This window comes from Planococcus citri, chromosome 5 (assembly GCF_950023065.1).
Source record: "Planococcus citri chromosome 5, ihPlaCitr1.1, whole genome shotgun sequence".
Classification (NCBI taxonomy): domain Eukaryota; kingdom Metazoa; phylum Arthropoda; class Insecta; order Hemiptera; family Pseudococcidae; genus Planococcus; species Planococcus citri.
Genome location: NC_088681.1, coordinates 59,917,749 through 59,929,049, shown reverse-complemented (window position 1 = coordinate 59,929,049; position 11,301 = coordinate 59,917,749). Strand labels below are relative to the sequence as shown.

General features: G+C 31.5%; 1 protein-coding gene across 2 annotated transcripts in view; it reads left to right on the top strand.

Annotated features, from left to right (window-relative positions):
* Positions 1-2,463: 2,463 nt before the first annotated feature.
* Positions 2,464-11,301, top strand: part of LOC135846862 (protein O-mannosyl-transferase Tmtc2-like) — a 68,644-nt gene continuing 59,806 nt past the window's right edge. Inside the window, exon 1 of one of the 2 annotated variants that reach the window (XM_065366205.1) lies at positions 2,464-2,567. The gene's annotated coding sequence lies outside the window, so the exon portion shown is untranslated. Of the gene's footprint in view, positions 2,661-11,301 lie in introns of both variants that reach the window. The other variant, XM_065366206.1, reaches the window with a different exon arrangement.

The window sequence follows — 11,301 nt, the reverse complement described above, 5'->3', positions numbered from 1 at the left end:
AAAATAATGCAAGAAATCGTAGAAATTTCATCTTTTAAAATTAATTTACCAATTTTTTACTGTAATTACCGTAATTTACCGGCAATTACGTGGTGTTTGAAAGAAGCTATTTCCGGCATTTCTTGTGAAACATTCGTAAATATGGTCTTGGTGGTTGATTTCACTAAAAAAAAAATGACAGAAATTACAATTTACCAGTAAAATACCGCAAATTACCAAATTTACCTGAAATTACTGTACGATTTCTAGGCAATTTACCGGAAACTTAGGTAATTACCACATCAACTTGAATCATCAATAAGTGTAGTTCTTGAAAATATTTTTTATATTATAAATAAATTCAGAATGTAAGTAGGTACTTGAAGTATTTACCTACATGAAATTGAGGTAATTCGTCGGTAATTACCGTAATTTACAATTTTATGGTCCAAATGATCTCGATTAGTTTTTTTTAAATTTTCATTTTCATCATTCCATGTTACAATATGAATTGTTTGAAATAAGTGATGTAAATCAATGGTAATTACCGGTAATTACTGATACTTACAAATAATTACGGGTAATTACGGACAATTACGAGTAGTTTTCAAATTTCACGAGTAATTTTAAGGGAAGTAATTTGCAGACCGGTTATTTTTGATGATAATTACGGGTAATTACACGTAATTACAGGTAATTGAGGTAATTACACGTAATCACAGGTAATTGGGGCAATTACATGTAATGGCAGGTAATTAGGGCTATTACACGTAATGGCAGGTAATTGGGGTAATTACACGTAATTACAGGTAATTTGGGTAATTACACGTAATTACAGGTAATTGGGGCAATTACACGTAATGGCAGGTAATTGGGGTAATTACAGGTAATTTGGGTAATTACACGTAATTACATGTAATTTGGGTAATTACACGTAATTACATGTAATTTGGGTAATTACACGTAATTACATGTAATTTGGGTAATTACACGTAATTACAGGTAATTGGGGCAATTACATGTAATGGCAGGTAATTAGGGCTATTACACGTAATGTCAGTTACTTGGGGTAATTACAGGTAATTTGGGTAATTACACGTAATTACAGGTAATTTGGGTAATTACACATAATTACGGGTCATTTGGGTAATTATACGTAATTACATGTAAGTTGGGTAATTACACGTAATTACAGATAATTTGGGTAATTACACGTAATTATAGGCAATTGAGGTAATTATACGTAATTACAGGTAATTGGGTAGTTACACGTAATGACAGGTAATCGAAGTAATTATACGTAATTACAGGTGATTAGAAAAATTACGCGTAATTGCAAGTAATTTGGGTAATTACACATAATTACAAGTAATTACGGTAATTATAGGTAATTGGGGGTAATTACACGTAATGACGGGTAATTGGGGTAATTACACATGATTACAGGAAATTACATGTGATTACGTACAATGAATTGGAATTTTAGGTAATTGCCAGTAAATTAAGGTAGGTAGTTTAATTGTTGTTAAATGTTAAGGTACCTGTTCTGATATATTAGTAATATAGTACATAATGAGTGAATTAATCATTTTTTTTTCTCAAAATGACACATTTATAATATTCCATTCTGAAAAATGGGTGTGAAGTCTCCTCTCCAAGGAAACTTATACATCATGAATATGTTTTTTCCTCAAGTCAGCTCAATGTTCAGAATTCTAGATTTGGAAAAATGTTGGCAAAATATTAGAAAGTTATTTTTAAAAACTTGATAGATACCTAATTACCTACCTAATATGTTGAAATAATTTCTCAATGATGGATATTTCTTCGTTTCAGATCAAGGAGTGTTTCAATGAAGAATATAGCTGTGAAAATGGTCCAATCGGTGAGTTTCTCGATATATTTACTCATACCTTGATAATGCATGTCTGTTAAAAAAAATGCAATATTCATTTTTTGTCGCTGCAAAACAAAAACACAAACAAACAGACAAAAAAAAACGAACTCCATCCTAACATTTTTTCACTGAAAGAGGGAGGGAGGGGGTGGGTGGAATGGGGTTCAATTTCAAAATTCTACCTTACGAGAATTATATAGGTATCTACAACCCTCGAATAAATATCTACCTAACGTATAGAAATACACGAAGCAAAACGGGCATTCAACACGTGACTCGAAATCCAAAAGTTGAAAAGCAAGAGCCAACATTTGCACTTACGAGATAATATTTGCGAATTAGTCAGCGAATAAATTTACCCCCTTCTTGTCTCTTCACTTCAGACTTCTCGCTATATAGAAAATTTCCCTCTTATACCCATCTCACAAGACGGCAGACGCCAGTAGGCATACCTTATAAACCTTAAATCGCGACGAGATTGGCGCAATTTGATGTGAAAAAAGGCACAGTAAATGTTGATAGGGCGACTGGTGCGCTGGCGCGATTACAATTTTTCCGAAATGCATTTCCCCCCTGTTGAATGTTGTCGATGCGACTTGGAAAGCTCGCGTTTAAAGCTTCAGTACGGTTATATCTTGGTACGTGTTCGGTAGACTTTAGCTGGTTCGTATCGGCGTATTTTCAACACGTGGTGAGTTCGTAAAGTCGAATTTTTATATTTTAATTTTTGAATTTTTTTTAAAGCTGTGGATCGAGTTTTTGAAAGTGTGGTATTTTTTTCTCGGTTTGTAATTTTTTCTGGTTTGTAATTTTTTTAGATTGATTTTTTTCAAAAAATTTTTCTAATTTTGCGTTCAACTTTTTCGTCAGATTTTCTATTTTTTAATGTTTTTTATTTCATATCGAGAATTTTTTTGCTTTGTTGCAGTGAATTTATTCGTCCAATTTTTTATTTTTTTAGTGTTTTCTTTCTAATTTTGAAAATTTTTTTGCTTATGTTGCAGTGAATTTATTTGTCAAATTTTCTTTTTTTTTTTCATTTAAATTGTGATTTTAAAAATCGTAAAAATTTATAAAAAATCGAAAAATCGAAAAATTACAAAAAAAGATTTCATTAAAAGTTGGTCTAAGTATATTATGTTCGAAAAATGATTTTAAAAAAAATTGCTTTGATAAGATAAGTGAAAAATAATTGAATGAGGTTGAAATTAAATGAAAAAATTAAGGATTAAAATTTTTATGGTGACAAGTTCACAACTTTGCTCAGAACATCGTGAAAATTTCAAACATTTTTTATCCCAAAAAATTTTTTTTCGACTGATTTCAATAAAAAAAAGTAAAAAAAAAAATCATTCAAGTCGAATGCAAAAATTATGATTTTAAATTTAAAGCTTGTAAACTCAATTTTTACTCGAAAAATCGTGAAAAATTAAGAATGTTTTATCCTTAAAAAGTCAGTGAAAATTTTAATTAAGATTTTGAAAATTTTTTGAGCTTGGTGATTGCCTTATTTGAATTTTTTCCCTGTTGTTTTAATGTAATTTTCCACTTGAATTTTTTTTCAATTTTAAAATTTTTTCAAAAAAGGTGATTTTTTTAGTTTGAATTTTTTTAAAAAAATCTCAATTGAACAGCACGTAAGTTACTTGATTAATTTTTTTTTGATTTTTTTAATACCATTACTTATGGAAAAATAATTAATTTCCCAATTTTTTATCGCAAGTTGCGATGAAATTTAAATTTTTTTGTCCAAAGGGTGAAAGTAAATTAAATAAAATACTCCAGATATTTACACGAACTGATACCTCGAATTCAGCATAAGTGACTCGAAATATTATTCGTTTACGTGGTTATCTGGATGACGACGACGCGACGTCTCTTCTGTAAAATATATTATTAAATAAAGGGAAAGATGTATAGTATACTATAAGTGTATTCGCTGTGCAAGCTCTGCAACTCGTTTGTTCGAAAGATTATGCCCCTTTTGTGGCAAATACTTACCTTATACGTACTATTCGCAAAACATGATATTGTTGTTTGCTTAACGGCGAACAATAAGGAAGGGTCACGCCACGCCATCCAACCAAGATCTAAACCACCCTAGGGATGGGGGTAAGGATCTGAGTGAGGCAAAACTACGTACATAAATGTACTTCTACTTATACCTAACGTGTGTAAATTGCTATAAGGAACTGGAATAGTGCAAAATGGAAACATTCGGACTATAATTCAACCCCTATGTAAGTATTTTTGTGAAACGTGATCTACTGCGAACAAGTTATTTCAGCGTGATTTTTCTTTAATTCGCGTATCCTCCCTCGATTCAGTGAATATGGTTACTACGAGTATAGAGAGGAGTTCTGAAGAAGAGACGAAATTCCAGCACCCTTGTATAGAGGGTTGCAGTAGGTACTGGCGTGCATTTTATGAGTTTTGTTCGAAGATGAAGTGTATTTCGCTGTATAAAAGTAAGTATGTACGAGTAGAGGTAATGGAAAGTACAAATGTTTCCAGTGGCGCCCAGAGGTTGCAAAAGTGCTATTGCAGAAAATTCATGAGGGCCCCAAAATTTTTTTCAGGAGGCCCCCCCATTTTTTCAGAAAAAGCCTAATGATTGCCATGCGTATACTTAATTGTGCAATTTTTTTATGGGAAATTTGGATGAGTTGTACCTTGTCTAAAACTATCCCTTAAATTTAAATTTCTCAATTTCCATTCTTTTTTAGAGCCCTGTATTGATTTGGTTATGTTTATTAAATTTCTGAAGTTGAATTTCCATTCTTGAAAATTTTTGAAAAATTGTGTAGATAGCAGAACTTGAATTTGCGAGGGCAAAATGATGAAAAAATTGATTATTCAAAAAGTAAAATAACAGATGCAAAAAGTTGATGTTTGTAGCTTCAACATTTAAAAATTTCAACAATAGTTTTCAGGAAATTACAATATGCCCAAAAATTGAAATAGGTAAAGGCCCGAGCGAAGCGAGGGCAAAAGCTTTCGAAAATTGATAATTTTTAAACTAAAACAACATCATTTTCGACGTGAGAAGTTAAGTTTTTTACCCCCCACTTTGGTCGGAGAAAAGAACAGGAAAATGATGATTCGAAACGTGAATACCTAACATCATTCTTGAATATTCTTGATAATGCAAAAAAACTGGTTTTCATGACTTAGGCATTTTTAGTTTTCAGGAAATTATAATATTTTAATATTCTTAAAAATATGAATAAGGCTCGAGCGAGGTGAGGACAAAAGCTCTCCAAAATTCACAATTTTTTTTCTGAGGACATAAATTTACATTTTTATAAAGAATCAATTTTTAATTTTCGGCGAAAAATAGGACATTTTTTGACATTTTATCGAAATTTGGGACTTTCTGGAAGTTCTGATTGAAATAAGTACATTGGATTTTGTTTTAGAAAATTCCAAGTAGAACAACATTACTTATAATGTGAGAAGTGAATATTTCTTCTATCAAACTTTGGTCAAAGAAAGGGAACGATCTGGCCCGAGTGAAGGGAGGCAAAGCCTTCGAAAGTTAATAATTCAAGAAGTAAAAACCTATGGTTTTTGGTAATTCTTAGATTTTTTCAGCATATACGACTTATTTCCAACTCTCCCAACTTTGCCCAAAAATTTCCAAGCTTTTATCAACAGCTTTCTGTCTTCAGGGACGCGCAGAGAAAATCTGTGTTTCGAAATGAGGGTATAGGACAAGTCATGCTATTTGGGGGGGTGAGGGTGCATTGTTCTTTTGCCAACAAAAAATTGTAATTTTGACGCAATATTCAAAATTTTAAAGTGCTGAGCTCTGTGATATCAAATATTTTTGAAATGAAAAATTTGCATTTTTCATATGCTTTGAGTAATTATGAGTAAGTATTTCTGGAATTTTTCTGCTTAATTTTCATATTCCCACTATTATTGAAAGCAGTATCATAAATGACCCAAGCGAAGCGAAGACAATGTTTTGGAAAATTTGTGATTTGAAAAGTAGAACATCATCAATTTTAATGAAAAAATTCGGGTTTTCTGATTTCAACATTTTTCAAATTCATTCATATAGGTTTCTTGAAATTGTAATTTTGTAGAAAAGAACCAAATTCGCCCGAGCGAAGCGAGGGCAAATGCTTTGGAGAATTTGTAGTTCGAAAAGTAGAACAACATCAATTTTGATACAAGCATTCAGTTTTTTTGATCTCTTCTTTTTCTAAATTTTATCAATGGTTTCTTGAAATTTTAAACATAAAAAGGAGAATCAAATTGACCCGAGTGAAACGATGGCAAAAGCTTTTCAAAATTTATACTTTCAAGAAGCAAAACAGCAGTAATTTTGAAGTGAAAAGTCAGTTTTTCCATCACTGGAATCTTTGAAAGTTTGAACAAAAATACATTCCAAACACAATAATGAACAATTTCGAAAATAGAAAAAACAAATGAGCCCGAGCAAAGCGAGGGCAAAAGCTTTTGAAAAAAATAAGAATTTTGAGGATATATTGCCTGGTGGTTTAGTTGGTAAATCAACGATTTTGCCGGAAAATTCCAAATTTCCACAGATTATCAAAAGTGGTCAATTTTAAATTTTCAAAAATCACAAAATCAGTCAGAGGCGTAGTCAGGATTTTCTCAAGGAGGGGGCAAAACCATATTTTTAGGCATAAAAAATCAAAATGAGGAGTAATTTTCTGGAAATCTATCGTGATGTGTGATGATATCATGAAAACGAAGGCAAAATTACTGCGCGAGCGAAGCGAGAGCGAAAATTTTTAGAAAAAATGGGTCCAAACAACAAAAAAACGTCCATTTTCGCATGTTTTCTTTCAAATTTTTGCTCGCAAGGGAGGGCCATGGCCCCCTTCCGCCCCCCTTTGGCTACGCCACTGAAATCAGTATCAAACGCGTTACCGACGACATGCCTATACTTGGTTCACAAAAATTTACAGAGTAATTGCAAAAATTAGGGCCTGAAGGATCCATTTTCCTAATCTTGATTTACTACCTTATGCATTAAAAATTCATAGCTCAAAAGGGGCCTCTTTTCACTAGAGGCCAGAGGGCGCATTATCCACCCAGAGAACTTATTTCTTTTAGGGCTTACTTGAGCATATAGCATCAGCAAACTCTGTTGAACACATAGGCAAATACTCAACGAATAAAATATGTAGGTATGTAGATGTATATGTGCATATGAATAATGTTGTATTGTTGTATTAATTATGGTACTGTACACACTCATTGTGTTGTGGTTATTATTTTTTTTTTGCTCTAATTAGATTTTTTGTCTACCAAACTTCAACTTGAGGGGCCTCAAATTCAACTGGGGGCCCCAACATTGCAAGGGCCCCTATTGCAGCCGCAATAGCGCAATACCTACGTGGGCGCCACTGAATGTTTCTGAAATCTTGATAAGAGTATAGAGAAGTTTGATGTGAAATGTTGTCGATGTGTGAAATGTAAAGTAAAGATATGATGTGTGCGTTGAAAAGATTGTTGTGGGATTTGTAGATAAGATAACGTTGTCTGATTTTGGACTTTTTTTGATTTGTAGGTTTATGTACAGTAAAGTCTCGATGCACTTTGAAAAGAAGTTAGAAAATGGAGCTAAAATGAAAACTTGATGAAATACCTATTGGTAGGTACATTTTAAGAAGGAAAAGTCTCACAGTTCTAACAAAAACAATAACAATTTTGAAAAATTGATGATTTTTGGAGCATGAATTGTTTGATTATTCGAAAAATTTTCATCCAGATTTTTCGAAACTAAAATGCTTGAAAATGAACCTAGTTCTCGATTGCAATTAAAAATGGAGTCGCATATCTCGAAAAAATTACATTGTATAAAATGACGTTTATTTATATACCTACCTACTTAAGTATTTATTTATTTATTCATTTTTTTTTAGATTGTTGCATCGTGTGGCGCTAAAATACCAGAAAAATTCCACTTTTTTTGAGATTTTGGTGTTTACTTTTGAAAAATTTTTATTACATCAGATGATGGTTTTGATCTTTTTTTTTTTGTGTGTGAAATTATGGTTAGAACAGGCCGGAATCCCTGAAATTACAATTTAAATAAGTAGGTACTGTACCGATTTTGAGTATGCATATTGGAAAATAAAAATCTTTAATAGAAGTTGGATGATTAAAAATTCGATTTTTCTGCCCTCATTTTCATTTATTAGTTTTTTGAAATGTTTAGTACCACAGTAATGTAATATTCTTGAGGTTTTCTCGAAGTTCGTATTTTTGGTCGTAGAATTGTGAACTTTTTTACGAACTTTTGACTTCGTTATAGAAATTTTACGAAATATAGGACACTACTGTTATATACTTGCTGAATAAAAAAGAAACTTCATATTTTCATTAAAGTGACTCTTCCTGAAGTTGGAAAAAATTTGAAAAATCAGAAATACTTATTGTGTGGAGATCAGGGAGGTTTTTTCTCGAAAGAGGCTCAAGCTGATTTCGAAGGATCCTGACCAATAAATGGATAAAAAAATTTCAAAATGTTATTTCCACTTTGATTTATAGGTATTCCATTTTTCTTGTTTTTTTATTTATTTATTTTAGGGGCTCTATACATATAAGGGGATCAAAATAGCTTAGGGAACAGGTGCGAGTAGGTGAGATTTTCTCCTGAAAGGAATATTACTTATTTACAACGATTTTGACGCAAAAATGGGAGATTTTCGAATAAAATTGGATTCTTTTTTTGATTTTAAAAATGTTTTTGAATTGAGACTGCTTTTGGCACAGTTTTTTCAGGTTTGAAGAAAATGAAAAAATAATAAAATTCAACGACTTTGCAGAAATAAGGCCCCAAAAAAATGAAAATTCCAAAAATGATTCATCACTTTTTCTTGCACTTTCAGTACAAATGGTTTTGCTTTATTTTTTGTTTAAAAATTGAAACCGAATTGTTTCTATATCATTTAGGTTCAATCACCAAATTTTTAAATTTACAAATAATTATGCATTGGACATTTAAAAAATATATATTTAAACCTATTTTCTGATGAAAATTCTTTTGTGAAGAATGTTTTTCGTGATGATAAGTTACCATTGAGGAAGATATTTTAGTCATGTTTCAAGCAAATGAGAGGAAAGGGTAAAAATTCGCTGGTGATAATTTTTAAAAAATACAATTTTTCGAACATTTAAAAAAAATTGAAAAATATTTTTTATATTTTTTATGCACTCGAAAAAAATAGAAACGAAATTAAGAAGTGAAAAATTGTCTTCGATCTTTCAGGCATCACGGGTCACTTTTTTCACGAAAAGTCACTTTTGGTTACTTTTTTCATCAAAAGGTCCACTATTGGTTACTTTTCTTCCAAAAAAGTCACTTTTTTGACATTTTCACTTAAATTATCTTTTTTTTACTCATTCTCACAAGATTTTATGCGAATTTTCTTCATTAAACAATTTCAGAATTTTAAAAACACAAATTTTTACTTTTCGAAACATCAATTTTTGAAAGCTTTTGCTCTCGATTCGCTCGGGCTTGTTTTCTTCTCTTTTTCAAAATCAAGATGAAAATTGATTTTAAAAAAATCAAGGTTTTAAGCCAAAAAAGAAACATACAAAAAACCATCGTTTTTATGCCTCTCGAAATATATTTTCCAGAGCTTTCGCCCTCACTTAGGTCTGTTCTGTTTTCATTTTCAAAATCAACTTCTTTCAAAAAAACATCATTCAAATTATAAAATTTTAAAAGTAAAAAAACAAACTGCTCATTCTCACATTAAACAAAAAAAACCAAAAAAATACGGATTTTCTTGTGGGCCCGGGGAGAGCAAAGTAAGATTTTCAGGTGAGATGTATTAGGTTGGTTCGTGATCCGATTTTTATCTTTTGTTTTTCGATTTTTTGCTCTCCCGAACCATGGAATTACAAAAAAAAATTGGTCTCTTTTTTGGTTACTTTTTTCACTGCTGAAAGTCACTAAAGTCACTTTTTTTTAGAAAAATTGGGCTACAATGCCTGAATATACTCTATAAAAAGTTTGCATGCTAAAAAATCTTGAAAAAAACATCAAAATTTTCAATTTGTGAAAATTTGAATAATTTAATCAAGTTTTTAACTCGTCGTTCTTCTCAATGAAAAATGCCTCGTGTTTTCACGATAATCGTAATTTCGATGTCTCAAGTGTTCGTAATTTGATAAATTACTACATATAATGATAACTAAGGACCTCTTGGTCCCTCACTCGCTAATCCTGCTTATTTGTCTCACTAGAGCATTAGGCAACTTCCCCCCCTCCCTCCAAAAAAAGTCAAAGGGACTTAGGCGAATAATTGAGTACTTACTTCAAGATTTTTATAACTTTCTAGAATGATCCAAACAGCTCGTATTCGAATTGCACTCTTATTTGGAAAGCTCAATTTTAATACAAAAAAGTTAATAATATTTTTGATTTTTTTTTCTTCAAAAAAGGTCCCGAAAGTCTGAAATTTACGATTGGATAACTGCAACTTTGGGAAGCCTTTTTCGAAGTGATTATATAACTAGTACCAAAGAGTTTTGAGGACCACTTCGGACATGAGTGAGAAAACGTGTGTGTATGCAGGGGTCGGCATAAGTTAGTATTCCGATTTGCACAAACGAAAATTTTTTCAAATAAAAATGAATTTTTTTTCTGTAGTGACATAGCGAGGAATGAAACTATTATTACCAAAATGTTGGTGGGACTTCCACGAACACAACGCACTACTTACAAGACCTTCCATCTACTCATTACACACAACAGGGTGTTAAAAAGAATGCATCAGTTTTCGAATATGAATACTAACTTATGCCGACCCCTGTATTTGGGAACAATTTTGTTGCCATTTTTTTTCGCCCTCAAATTGTTAGTTTTTGTGAAAAACTGTTGGAGATTATTGCCCCATCTCCCGAAATTAGGTGGCGTGGAGAGCTCTCAAGTTGAAAAAAAAATTTAAATTGTGATAGCAAAATTCTTTAACACAAGTTCTTAATTTATGCGTCAAAATTCTTCCAAGTGAGCCCCTTTTTCAGAAAATTCAATCATGTCTTTTCAATGCTGAGTTCTTGAAGAAATCAAAAAGGGGTCGGTGAAAATTTTTCACAATTGTGAAACCTCGTCATTTTTAAGCAAAACTTTTGTCCTTATCAAAAAAAAAACGATTTTTTTTAAAAAGTGGGAGTGAGCAGGTTTTTAAAAAATGTTTCAAGTATGTATTTGGGGAAATTCTGACACAAAAATTTTATTGACTTTTGTTTTATTTGAATTTTTATTTTTGAAGTGCTGCGCAGATGAACGACCATTGTTCAGGGAACGGGGAAATTTTCTCTTGGAAACGATGTTATTTAGAAAAATACTGACGCAGAAGAAAGTGAGAAATTTTGAAAATTTTTTTCGAACTCTTTATTTTATTTCTGGGACTATTTCTTACACGAATAAA